Source organism: Eutrigla gurnardus (assembly GCF_963514095.1).
Source record: "Eutrigla gurnardus genome assembly, chromosome: 23".
NCBI lineage: Eukaryota > Metazoa > Chordata > Actinopteri > Perciformes > Triglidae > Eutrigla > Eutrigla gurnardus.
In genome coordinates, this window is record NC_139934.1 from 9,515,323 (window position 1) to 9,533,573 (window position 18,251).

The following is an 18,251-nucleotide window of genomic DNA, read 5'->3' on the forward strand; positions in this document are numbered from 1 at the left end:
ACCCACGACCGTAGCACCTACGACTGCAGCACCCACAACAGCCGCACCTACAACAGCTGTACCCACGACTGCAGCACCTACAACAGCAGCACCCACGACTGCAGCACCAACGACAGCTGCACCCACGACTGCAGCACCTACAACAGCAGCACCTACAACACCAGCACCTACAACAGCAGCACCTACGACAGCAGCACCGACAACAGCAGCACCTACAACAGCAGCACCTACAACAGCAGCACCCACGACTGTAGCACCCACAACTGCAGCACCCACAACAGCAGCACCCACGACTGCAGCACCTACAACAGCAGCACCTACAACAGCAGCACCCACGACTGCAGCACCTACAACAGCTGCCCCTACAACAGCTGCACCCACAACTGCAGCACCCATGACTGCAGCACCTACAACAGCCGCACCTACAACAGTAGCACCCACGACTGCAGCACCTACAACAGCAGCACCCACAACGGCAGCACCCACGACTGCAGCACCTACAACACCGGCACCCACGACTGCTGAGGCAGTCACAACAAGGCAACTGTCTTTCAGATCTGTTGGAGTGACATTTACAAATGACTTGCTGGATTCAACATCTGCAGCGTTTATAAGTCGAGCTTCAGAAATAGAGTCAACAGTAAGTCATTCATTGAAGCTGAACAAAATCTATGAATCTTTCATTAATTGGAAATATTTTACCACATATCGATGATGCCATATTTTCTTTTCTTATGTACGTTCGTCCTCTTTCTCTGAAAATACAAATTCTATGATCTGCACCTCAAATCGTTACATAGTAAATTCAGTGCGTGGTTTAATAAATAAAATGTCTATTTGCATCCGGGTAAGAATAGTCCCACTGCAGCTATTTGGCTATTTACACCCAGCTAAGTTGAATATGCTACTTAATTTAGAAATTGTGAGCTATAGCCAAACTAAATTTCTGCCAGCATTATTGGCTTCAGACACCTGGCTGCTAACAGCATCTACCATTTTTAATTATTCATGTTTATAATAACCCTGTCTGACGAAAACATCTTTCTTATTTAACATTTTAAACTGGGTGCTTCTAATATTGTCTCATAGATTCTATTTTGTTTCATGTGAGACAATAGATGGAAATTGGAAAATGGCATTTATATTTCTGGGTCGAGTTTTCAAAGACAAAACTATGTAAATCATCTTTCTATGTACAGAAATCAGGACAGAGACAAATTATGTTGAAGAAATTGGAATAGTGTTATTACTTAATGCAAATGAAATACCATCATGAAAAAGTGAAGAAACAGAAGAAAAAAATAAAAATGTACTTACAAAAGATGTGTTTGACTTTTGCAGCTTACACCTTTCTACCAAGGAGCATTTGATACATTCCGCAGCTTGACAGTGACTTCATTCAGGTAATTTGTTAATGTAATGATGATAATCCAAGTATTGGTCACAGAGTCATATGAATAAAACATATTTTGGGGGGTCATTTCTTTTGCAGAAGTGGATCAATCATCACCACCGCGAATGTTGGCTTTTCATCCGTATCGGTTCCTGGTGACACTCAGATTGGAAATGTGTTGGTCACAGCAGCTTCAAGCATCTCAGCCTTCAACATTGACACCGCCTCCATTACAGTGGATGGCACTCGTAAGTGATATTGAATGCTATCTCATCAAATTAACATATGACAGATGTCACTTCATTTATTGAATCAATACCTTTTTTTCTTTTCTCAACAACTGGTGCACCTACACCGGCAGCACCCACGACTGCAGCACCTACAACAGCAGCACCCACAACAGCGGCACCCACGACTGTAGCACCTACAACAGCTGCACCCACGACTGCAGCACCCACAACAGCAGCACCTACAACAGCAGCACCCACGACTGCAGCACCCACAACAGCAGCACCTACAACAGCAGCACCTACAACAGCTGCACCAACAACAGCTGCACCCACTAGTGCAGCACCTACGACAGCGGCACCCACGACTGTAGCACCTACAACAGCAGCACCCACAACTGCAGCACCAACAACAGCTGCACCCACAAGTGCAAAACCTATGACAGCAGCACCCACGACTGCAGCACCTACAACAGCAGCACCCACAACAGCGGCACCCACGACTGCTGCACCTACAACAGCTGCACCCACAACTGCAGCACCCACAACTGCAGCACCTACAACAGCAGCACCTACAACAGCTGCACCCACGACTGCAGCACCCACAACAGCAGCACCTACAACAGCAGCACCTACAACAGCTGCACCAACAACAGCTGCACCCACAAGTGCAGCACCTACGACAGCGGCACCCACGACTGTAGCACCTACAACAGCAGCACCCACAACTGCAGCACCCACAACTGCAGCACCAACAACAGCTGCACCCACAAGTGCAGCACCTACGACAGCGGCACCCACGACTGTAGCACCTACAACAGCAGCACCCACAACAGCAGCACCCACAACTGCAGCACCCACAACTGCAGCACCAACAACAGCTGCACCCACAAGTGCAGCACCTACGACAGCGGCACCCACGACTGTAGCACCTACAACAGCAGCACCCACAACTGCAGCCCTTACAACAGCCGCACCAACAACAGCTGCACCCACAAGTGCAGCACCTACGACAGCGGCACCCACGATTGTAGCACCTACAACAGCAGCACCCATAACTGCAGCACCAACAACAGCTGCACCCACAAGTGCAGCACCTACGACAGCGGCACCCACGACTGTAGCACCTACAACAGCAGCACCCACAACTGCAGCACCCACAACTGCAGCACCAACAACAGCTGCACCCACAAGTGCAGCACCTACGACAGCGGCACCCACGACTGTAGCACCTACAACAGCAGCACCCACAACTGCAGCACCTACAACAGCCGCACCCACGACAGCAGCACCTACAACAGCCGCACCTTCCACTGCAGCTCCCCAAAGAGTTGTGAATCTTCAAGCAACCCTTGTAGAACCATTTGTAGAAGAACTCAATGATCGAAACAGCATACAATTTCAGACTCTTGCGATACAAGTCATAACAGTGGTAAGTATTTACTGTTTTTAGATTGTAATTTTATTTGGAAAATAATGTTTTGTTCTTTATATGATCCTGTTTGCTTCCTTCCTATAGTGTGATTTAATCTACTCTCAACAATTTGGCCTTATTTTCGTCCGCACTGTGATCATTGCGTTTAGGTAAGATTTTACATTATGAGAGTTCAATTTACTTTGTTTCACTTTCTGGGTTGTGGTCAGTGTTAGAATGTTGAACTTAATAATGACAAATAGAGACAATTACACATATTCATACATTTTCAATGCTAATATAATTTGATCATGATATGTGCTTTTGTGATGTAGTCCAGTTGAGGCAGGCCGAGCAGCAGCCAATACTCAAGCAGAGGTCGGGCTTGAGTTCAATGAAACAGCTTCACCTGAAGAAATCCCACAGGCTGATGCTGTTGCAGAAACCTTAGTAGCCGCCGTGTCTAACCCCAACAGTACCTTCAACCTCACTATTGAACCCAGCTCCATCAAAGTAGTTGGTAAGTAAACAATAGCCATGCATTTTACTCCAGCGTATGTTAGAGCAATGAAATATACAGTGTTATTTCTAATTTATTGATCACTGTGTGTGTGTGTGTGTGTGTGTGTGTGTGTGTGTGTTTATGTTTCGCTCTAATTAATGGTGGGGGTTAAATGGTTAATTTCATTGACACTTCTATTCCTGACCTTCCTATATTAATTATTATGGATTCCTTCCCTGATCCTTTTTGATGAATTGTTGGTTCACAATAAGCATAGACATTCATTATTACCATGAATTCCACTGTGACAAACATTAGCAAGAGTACTTAAACTGTGACTTACCGTCCATAAACGTATGTCACAATGTTTATGTTTGTTCAAAAGATGACACTCTGGCTAGCATTTCTTCTTGAAATGCACTGATTGCAATTTTGACTTGCTCACTCTGATTTTCTTTCTAAGAACTATAATAGACATCAACACCAGACCAACCCTATTTCACCACTATCCCCCGCAAATAATTTCCACCATCCTTTTATTCCCACCATGGATAGGGAATGAAATATTTTGATTTAAAGAAAGATGAGATGTGGATGAGTTGGTCACTGTGATTACTCTCAGCAGAATACATGGGAATGAATTACTACAAAATAAGTATCTAATTAAATGAGTTGTTCCAAATGTTTAACGGTTGTCCCTTAGGACTTGCAGTTGTGATATTGAATGCTATCTCATCAAATTGAAATATTACACATATGTCATTTAATTTGTTAAAGCAGTAACATTTTTTCTTTTCTCAACATCTACAACAGCTGCACCTACAACAGCAGCACCCACGACTGCAGCACCTACAACAGCTGCAACTACAACTACTACAACAACAACGGCTGCAACTACAACTACTACAACAGCTGAGGCAGTCACAATAAGGCAACTGTCTTTCAGATCTGTTGGAGTGACATTTACAAATGATTTGCTGGATTCAACATCTGCAGCGTTTAGAAGTCGAGCTTCACAAATAGAGTCAACAGTAAGTCATTCATTGAAGCTGAACAAAATCTATGACTCTTTCATTAATTGGAAATATTTTACCACATATCAATGATGCCATATTTTCTTTTCTTATGTACGTTCATCCTCTTTCTCTGAAAATACAAATTCTATGATCTTCACCTCAAATCATGATCTCAAATCATTTTATAGTAAATTCAGAGCGTGGTGGAGCTACACTCTATAAATAAAATGTCTATTTGCATCCGGGTAAGAATAGTGACACTGCAGCTATTTGGCTATTTACACCCAGCTAAGTTGAATATGCTACTTAACTTTGAAATAGTGAGCTAATAGCCAAAATAACTTTTTGCCAACATTGTTGGCTTCAGAGTGACACCTGGCTGCTAACAGCATCTACCATTTTTAATTATACATGTTTATAATAACCCTGTCTGATGAAAACATATTTCTAATTTAACATTTGAAACTGGGTGCTTCTAATATTGTCTAATAAATCCTATGTTGTTTTTGTGAGAAATTGGAAAATGGTATTTCTATTTCTGGGTTGAGTTTTGAAAGACAAAACTATGTAAATCATCTTTCTATGTACAGCAATTTGGACAGAGACAAATTATGTTGAAGAAATTGGAATAGTGTTATTACTTAATGCAAATGAAATACCATCATGAAAAAGTGAAGAAACAGAAGCCAAAAATATAAATGTACTTACGAAAGATGTGTTTGACTTTTGCAGCTTACACCTTTCTACCGAGGAGCATTCGTTACATTCCGCAGCTTGATAGTGACTTCATTCAGGTAATTTGTTAATGTAATGATGATATAACCTGATTATTGGTCATAGATTCATACGAATAAAACACATATTGGGGGGTCTTTTTTTTTTTGCAGAAATGGATCAATCATCACCACCGCGAATGTTGTTTTTTCATCCGTATCGGTTCCTGATGGCACTCAGATTGGAAATGTGTTGGTCACAGCAGCTTCAAGCATCACAGCCTTCAACATTGACACCGCCTCCATTACTGTGAATGGCACTCGTAAGTGATATTGAATGCTATCTCATCAAATTGAAATATTACAGATATGCCATTTAATTTGTTAAAGCAATAACTTTTTTCTTTTCTCAACATCTACAGAGGTTTCAGGTGGAGTAAGCCACAAGATCAGTCTCATCACTGCATCCTTCCTTGTGCTGTTGTCATGGCTACTGTCAAGCCAGCGATAGTGCATGGGTATGTCCATGCATAATAAGACTCCTATAACTGATATGAGAAAGGGCTTATGTCATTAAAATTCCAAGAGGACTATAATATGGCTTGGAAAGAACTTTTAGATATTAAATTCAAAGTTGGGATGACCACACATAAGATAACAAAGTCAACCTTGATAGCAGAGAACTTTAATAGAACTTCTGTTTGACGTCCCAGAAAGTCTGCCTATGAGCATCCAGTTCACTGGAACATAACAAATTATAACTATAATTGATTGCATCCAAATGAGTTAGAAAAATTAAATCCTTTATTATTATCAGACACATCCCACTGGAAGCTTTCACTTATTGTGCTATAATTATATAATTTAGAACCGATAGACTTTAAATGAAACATAATGCCTTGTATGATTATGCAGTCACTTTTCTTACTTATATGTATTTAGATTATCATACGTGTATGTTGTTTTTGAGTGAGTTTTTTTTGTGCAAATCATGATCAAAATACAAAAAATTTTCTACTAAAGCCTTTCGAAGCAGATTACAAAAGTTTATCACATTATAATGAAGATGCTGCCATTAAAAGGTACTGACGATATGTACAGACAATGAAAGCCTGTCTCATTATTCCCTAAAACATCTTTCACAATCAGCTATTCTCAAGTTATTCAGGTTTGTTCAGGGGGAAGATTGGAATTGCACATACTATAGTTTCCCAATGGAAGGTTTTTAGCCTCTAGTTCTGCATTTTAGCCATTTGGCATCATGGTTTTTGGCCGTTGTAATATTTTCTCGGAACCAGAAGTGACCCAAGAGGGTGGAGCTCACTGAACACTGACCAAGGCATTTACGTGACCAACTGAAAACACACTGAGAAGTTGTAAGACAAAAACACAGATATCACCCAGACCAAATAACACCCCGGTAGCTACCTTTCAATCATGAGGCAGCCACGCCCAAAGCATACCCTGCTTTATTGTCTTATCTTACACTGGAACACAATTTACAAAATGACCACCATTCTGTAATAAATCAAGTGAGTAGTTGGGTAAATTCCTCCTGGAACATTTCCCTATTCCAATGGGGAAATCCCATTTTCATGAGAGGGGTATATACTGACATTTCTTTGGAGAACAAAATGTTAAAATCTCCTGTAGCTTCGTTAATCACAGACGTTATTTTAGGCCCCATTGACTTTGTGATGAGGGAACTTGATCGCGACAAATGCTCGTTTCCAGGATTCAGGACTTGTTTCACCACCAATCTACATGGGTTCATTTTTCAGACCACTGATGAACAGTTTCCATTAAGACTAATTTATATCCAAGTATTCCCTGCTGTTAGCGTGTTCTGTGGATCGATTAAAGTGACAATCATTTTGCAAAGTGTTGATGTTGATTTTTTTTTTTTAAATATGCAACACAAGATCAAGCGTAGCGTTAGTTCTGGCAGGCCACGACGTCAAGCCTAAATCAGCAGCAACAGCATAGCTGTCAAAACCGAGGAGATCAGCTGACGGCTCAGCTGACTCCCCGTGCTCGCTTCCTATTGGGAAATTGCATTCAGAGCGCGCTATTTAAACTGCTCTAGCCTGACCTCCCTCGTTGCTTCCTCTGCTGGCGTCTTCAAGACGAGCTCCCGTTCGAAGAGAATTCGCTATTCACGTTCGTACTCACCCTGCTGCTCCTGATGTCGTCGCTCTCCGTCCATGATGAGGACCCGTGGCTACATTAACATTTACATTTAGGTCATTTAGCAGACGCTTTTGTCCAAAGCGACTTACAATAAGTACATTTGTCAAAAGAAGGAAACAAAGAAACCACGACGTATCATTGCCGATGCAGTAAGAGCTAAAAATAGAACAAGTGTTAGGTCCTCATCTGAGTAAAGTAGTACTTCAACTTTTTTTTTGCGGGGGGGGGGGTGTCGAGGGAGGGTGTTAGTGGGTCATGCTATGTAGAGTTGAGGTGAAGTCTGAACAGGTGAGTCTTGAGCCTTTTTCGGAAGATGGCAAATGACTCTGGCTATATGACGGTAGGGAGCCCTCAGCAAAACCCCGAAACAGAGGAAGCCGACGAATCTACGACGATGAGTGGGCTCCATCTCTCCGTCGAAACTCTCGCCCGACAGGCAAAGGTAACGCCACAGATGTCCCATTGCTCGATGACCGGCCGATTCCAAGCCGCTGGAGTCTCTGTTTGCCAACGATGTTACCGCTCCGGTCGGAGCGTCACACCAGGAACTGTTAGCTTTATTTTAAATTTCGCTGGGTTTCAACCTCCACCCGCCGATCAGCTCCTGTCTCCGCTCCTCGGAAAGCTTCAGCAAACGCAAACACAGCTCCCGGAACTCAGCATTCGCTCCGACTCCAGCTGCTGCCCCGCCGGCCAAAAGAGCTAGAGCCCCGACTTCAGCAGTCGCCTCTGCAGCTCCGGCAAACGACGCCATCATGGCAGCGCTGTCTTCCACCCAGTCATCCATTTCCAGCATGAATTCCAGGATCCAAAGCTTAGAGGCCGCTACCGCTTCACCTTCCAGCTCTTCTCTCCAGGCCGCCGTGTTTACATCCCGGGAACCTGCCGCTTCCTCTTTGCTTCACTCGCCTCATCCGAGACTCGCAGGTAAGTGGTATGTGGTCGGACTCCACTTCTTACAATCCGTCACGTGTGTGCAGGTGCCTTGTGTCCCTGAGGATTGAATGTGGATTTTCCGCGTTTCTGTCGTTTGTGATCACATGTAGTAGAGAGAGTTGTATGCGTTACTCTCTCTCCTCTTTGTTTCAGGAAGACGATTGATTGCAAAGAGCCTGACGGCTCGTTGGGATCGATTAGAAAAAAGAAACATTTACGAAAAAAAAAGAAACATCTGTCTTTGTTTGTTTGTTTGGTTGCTTCCCCATTGACTTGCTGTTCGCAGTGAGGGGGTTTTTTTGAGGTCCCCCTCCCGTGCGTTCGCGCACACTGAGGAGTGGAGGTGCCCAGTTTTGTTTGAAAATTGTTTGATGACTGTTAGTGTTGATTTACCTAACTAAGATATAAAAATAAAAAATAAGGAATAAAAAAAAAATAGGAGAGGGAAAAAGCAGCAGGTAGATTAAGGTAATTCCCTGCATTTTGGTTTTCCCTGTATATATTACAGTCGCTTTGAGTTATTCGTACAAGTTACACTGTAAAAGATAAACTTTATTTATTTTGCTGTTTGGCGAAAGTGGGGTTGCTGTGAGCAGCCTTATTATTATTTTCTCCTTTCCCTTTATCGGCTATACGTAGCTGTTGGGTTTTGCCATAATGGCGCCACATTTGTGCCGGCTCTGTCAGGTGGTTATGGACCCCTGTGATGGTCATCGTGAATGCCCGAGCTGCCTAGGCATGTCACATCTGCTGCAAGATATTGAGGATCCCTGTGCGGCAGCCATTGATCTACCAATGGCAGTGCGCATTCGGAGGGCCACGGGGCTGGAGCAGTCCAGTCGTGCGTCAGTGGTGCAACCTCCGGCGGAGGAGCCTGGAGAGGAAAGACATGCCTCAAAGAGCAGTTCGCGGAAGCGGAAACGGGGCCGCTCCCCTGGCCACAAGCGGGGCTCAGGCAAGAAACACACTGTGCAGTCGGGGCCTAGCTCGGCTAGTAGCTTGACTGATCCACCAGTGGATGTTCAGCAACAGATCCTGGCTGCCATACGTGGTTTGTCAGACAGGCTGGGTAGAGTGGAGGCCCAATGTCCTGCTGCAGCACCCGCATCAGCGCGTGAGTGCTCAGAGGATCCCTCCCCTGATGTTCTCTCTCTTTATGCAGACAGGGATTCAACCCTTGGGGGTGATGATCTGTCTGAGGGTGCTGTTGCATCGGACCGGCCTAGGTCCACTCACTCTGAGGTGGCGTCCAGTCGCAGCACCGCAGAGGAGGAGGGGGACCTCTCGCCCACAGACGTCATTTCCAGAGTACTGAGTGCAGCAAAAATTGTGGGGCTTGATGTTCCGGAGGAGGCTCCTGCCCCGGTGGAGGGGGTTTGGGCAGGTATTTCACAGTCCCAGCCTTCTCAACGACCTGTCTCTGTCCCTGTGGCAGGGGACTATTTACAGATGCTCAAGAAGACATGGAATGCCCCCAGTGGCGCTCCACAGTTTAATGCTGGTTGTCGGAGGTTGGCTAAGACTCAGTATGATCCAGAGACTGGGTTAGGGTATATGCCTCCAGTAGAGCGGGAAATGGCGGCCCTGACATCCATAGGGCCGGAGCGTATGACTACAAACCCGCACTGTCCAGTGAAGGAGTGTGAGAAGACTGACCGACTGGTGTGTCGGGTGTATAATGCGGCCACACGAGCAGCCCGTTCTGGGAATGCTCTGGCTATTCTGTTGGCAGCCCTTCGGAGAACGGCCAATCCAGACGACAGAGACACCATGGGCCTGATTGACTCTGCTCTTGTCACCCACTCTCAACTGACAAGGGATGTTGGCGCTTCCATGTCGGCGGCGATGATGGCACGACGACAGGTTTGGCTGGCACAGACTTCTCTGCCAGAAAACATCAGAAAGGAGTTGACCCATATGCCAGTAGTGCCGGCATGTGTGTTCCACCCGGGCTCCCACGGTGTGCTGGATAAGGCTGAACAGTCCCGTCGGACACGGGAGTCCGTTCAGCGCACGTTCAGCAGAGCGGCTGCTGCCAGGTGGAAACCTAGGGGTTCCCAGCCTGCCCCTCAGTCATCCTGGACTCGCCAGGAGCCATGGGTGCATGGCAGGCGACAGGGGTCAGCGTTCCCGGCTTTGGGTACATCTCGGCAACCGACGCCAGGGGTCCCAGTCACAGTCCTCGCCTAGAGCTCCACCACAGAGGAAGCGCCCCCCCAGAGGTCCAGGACCTCAGGGGGGCGTCACCTAGGGGGACGGGGGGGTTAGCCGCCGAAGCTTGTTCCCGGCTTTGCCTGGAAAGCTGGGAACGCACTGTGTCGGACCCTTGGGTACTGGCTACAGTGTCAGAAGGGTACAAGATACAGTTTCGGCGGCGCCCCCCTCCTTTCTCCAGGGTTCACATGACTTTTGTCAGGGACCCAACCCAGGCGCAGGTATTGTCAGAGGAAATTTTGGCACTTCTCCGGAAGGATGCCATAGTGAAGGTCGCTCCAGGCGAACAGCTCGCTGGGTTTTATTCCACGTATTTCCTGGTGCCGAAGAAAGATGGTGGGATTCGTCCCATCTTAGATCTCAGGCGACTGAACGTGTACATAAAAGTTCTTCCATTCAAGATGCTAAGCACGTCTCAGATCCTGGAAGGCGTGGAGGGAGGCGAATGGTTCACATCAGTGGACCTGAAAGATGCATATTTTCACGTGCCAATCCATCCACTGCACAGACCCTTCCTTCGTTTTGCCTTTCGAGGGCAGGTGTATCAGTTCAAGGTCCTGCCATTTGGCCTCTCCCTCTCACCACGGGTGTTTACCAGGGTGGTAGGGGCGGCCTTGTCTCCTCTCCAGTTGGCAGGAATAAAGATCCTCCCCTACTTGGACGACTAGCTGATCTGCGCTCCGTCCCGCAGCCAGATTCTGGAAGACACAGAGAGAGTGGTCTCACATGTGCAGTCCTTGGGTTTCAAAATAAATGTCACCAAGAGCAACCTCGAACCGAGGCATGAGGCGGTTTTTCTGGGTCTCCGTTTGAACTCCCTCACGATGTTGGCGTCCCTCACCCCTCAGAGGGTGATGAAAATTCTGGCCCTCCTGGACCAGTTTCGTCTTGGCAGGAGGCTGGAGCTAGTCCACTTTCAGAGGCTCCTGGGGATGATTTCGGCTGCAGTAGCTGTTGTCCCTTTGGGTCTCCTCAGGGCTCGGCCACTGCAGAGGTGGTTGAACGCTTTCCAACTCGACCCCAAGTTGCACAGACGTGTGAAACTTCGGGTTACACGCACATGTCTCAGTGCACTACGTCCCTGGAGGAATGAGAACCTTATATCCCAAGGAGTTCCGCTTGGGAATGTCCCATCGAGGAGGTCGGTGGTAACCACGGATGCCTCCCTCACAGGTTGGGGGGCAGTCTGGGAGGGCAGGACGGTGCAAGGGCGTTGGGTGCCACCCTGGGATGGCGAGCACATCAACGTCCTGGAATTACGAGCAGTTCACCTTGCCCTGATCGCTCTACTTCCTTTCCTGCGGGGCAGACATATTTTGGTCAGGACAGACAGCTCTGCCATAGTGTATTATGTGAATCATCAGGGAGGGACACGGTCTCTGCGTTGCCTCCAGGTGGCACAGGACCTTCTGTGTTGGGCTCATCAACATCTGGCCTCACTCAGGGCAGTCTTCCTTCCGGGAGTTGCGAATCAGGCCGCAGACCTCCTGTCCAGGACCGGTCCTCCCCCAGGAGAGTGGAGGCTCCACCCAGAGGTGGTGACCCTCTTGTGGATTCGGTTCGGCAGGGCTCGGGCCGACCTGTTTGCATCAGCGGCGACAACCCACTGCAGCATGTGGTTCTCCCTGGAAGGTCAGGGGGGCCCCCTGGGGCTGGATGCGCTGTCTCACGATTGGCCGGAAGGGTTGTTATACGCTTTTCCACCGTTCCCTCTGATTCCTCAGTTGCTCAACCGGGTGGCTCAGGGCCGCTACAGGGTGCTGTTGGTAGCCCCCAGGTGGCCCAGGAGACATTGGTTCCCCACACTTCTCCGTCTGGTTCACGGCCAGCCGTGGGCCCTGCCAATCAGGGCAGACCTTCTCTCCCAGGTAGGGGGTCAAATTTGGCACCCCAAGCCGGCGGTTTTGCAGCTTTGGGCCTGGCCCCTTCTCAGTCCCTCCCTCGCGACTTAGGGGAGGCCGTCCTGAGGACCCTGGGTAATGCTCGGGCTCCCTCCACTCGGTCTAATTATGACCAGAAGTGGAAGGTATTCTCGGCATGGTGTGGGAACAAACAGGTAGATCCGTTCGTTTGTCCGATTGATCTGGTTCTTGCCTTTCTGCAGTCACTTTTTGACTCGGGCAGGACTCCTAGCACGATCAAGGTTTATTCTGCTGCTATTTCTTGTTTTCATCAAGGGGTTGATGGTGCAACAGTGGGGAGACACCCACTGGTCTCTCAGTTCATTAGGGGGGCGTGTCGGCTGCGCCCACACAGGATACCCAGGGCTCCATCATAGGACCTCCCTGTGGTGCTGAGATCCCTGATGCAGGCTCCGTATGAACCGTTGGATCAGTGCTGCCTTAAGTTTTTGACCTACAAAACGGCTTTTCTCCTGGCTGTGTGCTCGGCCAAGAGGGTCAGTGAACTGCATGCTTTGTCTGTTAGTGACACTTGTTTGCGGTGGAAGGCTGACGACTCTGGGGTGTCTCTATGGCCGAACCCTTCGTTTCTGCCAAAGGTGGTGACCCCTCAAACAGTCAACCAGGTGATTGAAATCAGCGCCTTTCGGCCTGGTCAGACGGACGCTGGGTTGTCTGCGTTGTGCCCGGTCAGAGCGTTGAGGGCTTATGTTGCACGCACTCAGGTTTTGAGGCGCTCGCACTCTCAGTTATTTGTATGTTTTGGGGGACAGACGGTTGGTCATCCTGTGTCTAAACAGAGATTGTCCCATTGGATTGTCGGTACCATCATTGAGGCCTACTCGGGTCAGGGTATCCCACTCCCGGGGCATGTGGTAGCTCATTCCACCAGGGGTGTTGCCACTTCCTGGGCTGCCTTAAAGGGCGTTCCGCTGTCTGAGATTTGTGCGGCGGCGACCTGGAGCACCCCCTGTACGTTCTCCAGGTTCTATCGGGTCAACGTGGCGTCCCCTGCACCTTTGGGTTCTGCTGTGCTGCTTTCGCTTGCTGGGCAAGGTTCTGAGGAAGGGGAGTCCTCTGCTCTTCGCGACACTGCTGGCACTAGTCATCCAAGGTAATGACCGTGGTGACGGTCTGAGTGAGGTCGAAATAGATCGTAAGTTATGCCTATAACTATGGATCTATGAGACCGAACGATGACTGTCACCATCTCTTTGTCGCTCAGAACCGGCTGAGGCGTTCCAGCAGGAGGAAGCGGCGTGCTCACCTGGGGCTTATATGGGCGGGGAGCTACGCCTCATAAGGTCAGTCACATGACATTGTTGATATATAGGTCTCGAGGATAGGGAGATGAGGGCATCATTCAAGGTAATGACCGTGGTGACGGTCTGAGTAAGGTCGAAATAGATCCATAGTTATAGGCATAACTTACGTTCTTATGGGTTAAAAGTTCAATGACGTGTATTCAGGTCCGCACTCGGCGGCCGCCTCGTGGTGAAATGCTTTGCCTCTATTTTGGTCGCTAATCTCATGGCTTGATCCAAAGTTCTGTGCATTGTGTTGTGAGTAGGCCTATTTATATTACGTGAGGTCCGGTTAATTCAAACATAGGATGATAATACAAATATACTGAAGAAAAAAAAGAAAAAAGAAAAAAAAACACACACGTCGCCTTGCGTGTGCGTGTACATGTGTGTGTGTGTGTGTGTGTGTGTGTGTGTGTGTGTATATATGTGTATATATAGCCATATAGCAGGGGTACTCAAATACAAATCCTCAAGGGCCACAAAGATGTTTTTCATTGACTCAAAGGTCCATTTATTGAGGTCGGTCAGGCCACATGTGATATACTGTATTTAGTGCATTTCTTTTTGTTGTTCTTACCTCTGAATTTTGAGGATATGTTTCTTCAAAATTTGTATGCTTTGTCTCATAATGCCGTTTCAAATTGGAATCTTCATCTTCATAGTCTCCTGGCATATAAAGCACATGGGTCTTGTGCTGGTTGGAGGAAGAATGAATGCAAACTTTTCAGTCCATTCTTCTTTAAATTGGCGATTTTCACTGTCCACCTTTCTTTAGGCAGAGAACTTGGACCACGCCATTTTCATGTAATCCTTTTTCCCGTCTATGCTATCTATCTATGCTCTTACTGGCAAAGTGGCAATATGCGAACCGCTTCAAAAACGAAAGTGAAACTAAAAAATGCGCTCGCAGCGCGACCCAATAACAGGCTGTCTGTGTATCATTGGCATGGAGACAAGTCCCGATACACGTGTTGACCCAACCAAAACACGTACTGGAAAAATAATAGTTCCGGGGCCACAAATAGGTGGCCGGCGGGCCGGATGCGGCCCGGGGGCCGCCTATTGAGTACCGCTGCATATAGCCTATCGCTTGAGTCACGTTGACTCTGCTGTCAGACTCGACGGCGTTCGGCTGTCAAAGTCAAGCCAAGACCATCCTGAACAAGCCTAATGATAAGCGTGTGGTACAGTGCGGTGATGTGTCCGTGATGTTAAAAGATAGCCTAATGATCTTAGACCTGGAAAGACTCTGACACTAGCAGGATTCTCCGTTGTTATGGCGTATACAGCGATGTAATCTGCGAAGTCTATCCATCCCGTCCAGTCGAACTGGATCTTTCCATCATTGTCGATCTTACCATGTCATACGGGGGAACTCTGTTCTATGAATACCACAAATCATTCTCTGCCAGGGCTGCCATGTTCATTCGAGGTTAACCAAAGACTGGACTGGTCTGTGGTCGACCTGGCTCTAATCAGCAGGCACTGCACTGGCCGCTAAGCTCTTTCTGCACCATTCGCAGTCTTTCTCACACCATGCAAGCTGTGTCCCAAACCCGTGGCTATAGCCTAGTCCATCCGCCGGCAGGCCCAAAAGCTGATGAGGATAAGGTGACATCTTTTTGGTCTCCAATGTTCCACAAATCCATAAAAACGTATGCAATTTGTCAACTGTAACTATATTCATGCTTCCAGCTATTGCGGGGACGGGCATCCAATAAATAAATAAATAATTGTAAGCTGCAAAAAAATAAATAAATAAATAAATAAATAAATAAATAAATAAATAAATAAATAAATAAATAAATAAATAAATAAATAAATAAATAAATAAATAAATAAATAAATAAATAAATAAATAAATAAATAAATAAATAAATAAAATAAAATAAAATAAAAAATAAAAAAAATACAATAATGAAGCAGCTGTTACTTTATCAACAAAGGGTGCTCCCCATACCATTAATTAACAGATTTATAAGACGCCTTACTTTGGCATCCGTGCTGGGGATCTTCAACATCTAGCAGCTCACATTCCAGGCCGCATGTGCTTTTGGTTCACTGTTTTGAGTCCCGCAAATGCAGCCGGATCAAGGGCCTCCTCGCAGGTGTGCAGTTCCACCTGCGCTGCTCGGATCCATCCGCCAACAGCTTGCTAGAGAATCCATCCATTAAGCTCCTGCTAAACGGCTTCAAGAGAGGAACCCAAGGCAAGAAATTCATCCCCTTTCACCCCACTCCACCTTTTCACAAATTAATCACCCACCATGGAACGGGTGCTTTGGTTCATAGACTCACTGTCAGGAACAGTCTTATGGGTTTTAATAGAGATACTCGGATCAGATATCAGTTCCGATATCGACTAATTAGCTGGACATCGGACGAATGAGGCCGATCCAGCATTCCGACCCAGCCATTTCATTTTTATTAACATCCTACACAGCAATACAGTTAGAGCGATCTAGTCACTTCAATTCTGTTTGCTATGCTGGTTATGTCATCACGCAGAGCACGCTGGCAGCTAGTGATGAGTACACAGAGCAACACAGAGCAAGCGCCGGTTCATTAAGCCTTTGTCCGTCGGGTTTCAGGCAGCTACTACATTTCATATTACATTTTAAAATATCTGTCTACAGTGCACTTCACATGTTACAAGTGTTATTAATTTATTTTCTGCTAACGTACACTTTATTCGTTAATAACAGTCCACAGTCATTACCTTTGTGTTCCTGAAACATTCCAAAACTGATAGAGACAGAAGCGGAATATCTGTTCCTATTTCCCAAACTAACTCTGTTTTTTGTCCATTGTCTTCCATGGCCCGCTATCTGGGAGCCGTGCTCCAGCCAGCCCACAGGAGCCGCTGTTCATCACGGAGGGAGGAGAACCCCTGTCACGAGCCTGGTTCACCTCTTGCCTCCGCCTCCTCTGCAAATTCTGCGGCCTCCCTCCAGAACGCTGCATGGCTCATTCATTCCGCTTTGGAGCAGCAACAACAGCAGCAATGTGCCCAACCTAAAAGCCATGGGCAGATGGTCCTCACCTGCTTATGAACGTTATCTGCGCCATCCTAGATTCTCAAGCCATGAGCCGAATATTGGATGTACATAAGTATAATCAAAATATTATTATTCACCAAGCTGAGGGGTAACTGATCGGCCTATCTCCTATTTAAATAGGCTACATTTATTTTTAACTCAGCCTCCTGACATCTCTTGTAGCAAGAGGGTCAGGGAATTGCCGGTGTGGTCGTTTTGGGGGCCTTTTCTTTGCTGCTGCGCTCCCGGCCTGGCTGTGCCTGCTGCCACGGACTACTACTTGATACATGCTTCTGTTAATGCCACCACTACTGTCAATGCTACTACTACTATACTACCAACACCAAATGCAGTTGGAACCCAAGGGCCTGGGCTGCACGAGATTTCTGCCTAAAAACCTATTAAGGCCGTTTTTTCTCGCCACTGTCGCTGTAAAGCTTGCCCCTGGGTGATGTTGGGACTTTGAAATTGTGGTGACTCTTGAAATTTTGAGCGTATTCTAGTCCTGCTCAATATTAAGTGTCCGGAGATGACCTCTGTTGTTTGACAATGTAAAACTGAATTGAATTGAATTTATCATGTAAGGTGACCTGGGGTGTTTGGAAGGCGCCAACAAATAAATGTATTATTATCATTATTAGGGCCCGAGCGCCGACAACGTCGGGCTGCGAAGCCCTATTGTTATTCGAATGTTTTTTCTTATTATTCTTTCACGAGTTCGACCTGCGTTTTGGGGGACTTCGCCTGAAAAAAAACTAACGCAAATTGGAGTGTCTATAGGGCCTGGCGAAAAATTTGAGAATTTGGCGTCTTCGCATTCACCCACGAAAAAGTTGCTCGCTAGCGCCACCTAGAGGGGAGAATCGCCAGCCCCGCCGCACCGTAACTCCGATTGACATGAAACTTTGCACACATGTGCAAACATGTCTCCTCTACAAAAAATCCTCTTGGAGTACCAAAGTCCGCCTACCGAAATTTTCCGCCATCTTGGATTTTATGAAAAACAGGACGTTGCGCAGTTCTCGGACACCGTTGGTCCGATTTGGACGAAATTTGGTACGCATACTATTTAGACCTAGCTATGGATATGCTCCGAAAAGGTTTTGAAAATATGCATTTAATCAGGAGATTTTGGCCAATGAACATAAGAGGGTGTGTCTACCAAAATGCAATTAGCATAACTCTATAACCTTTGCCCCTAAAATTACGAAACTCGAAACCTATGTTGACATCGCTTGAAAGAACATGTATGTCAAGTTTCATCTAAATGGAGTCATATTTGCCACTTCCAAAAAATCCCAATTATTGCAGTTTTTGGGTGATTTTGGCTGTTTTTGGCCATTCACAGGGGTCACACAAAATCAAAAAATCATTATACCGTTGATCTGATAGATACCAAA

At 46.7% G+C, this 18,251-nt stretch overlaps 1 protein-coding gene and 1 long non-coding RNA gene across 2 annotated transcripts in view; both read left to right on the forward strand.

Annotated features, from left to right (window-relative positions):
* Positions 1–403: 403 nt before the first annotated feature.
* Positions 404–1,895, forward strand: LOC311009331. The gene is made up of 4 exons (XR_014596637.1): positions 404–640; positions 1,342–1,403; positions 1,493–1,641; positions 1,755–1,895. It is a non-coding gene; the product is annotated as an uncharacterized lncRNA (long non-coding RNA).
* Positions 1,896–10,904: 9,009 nt separating this feature from the next.
* LOC311009330 (uncharacterized protein) overlaps positions 10,905–18,251 on the forward strand; it is a 226,866-nt gene continuing 219,519 nt past the window's right edge. Inside the window, exon 1 of the mRNA XM_084003433.1 lies at positions 10,905–10,915. The gene's annotated coding sequence lies outside the window, so the exon portion shown is untranslated. The remainder of the gene's footprint in view (positions 10,916–18,251) is intronic.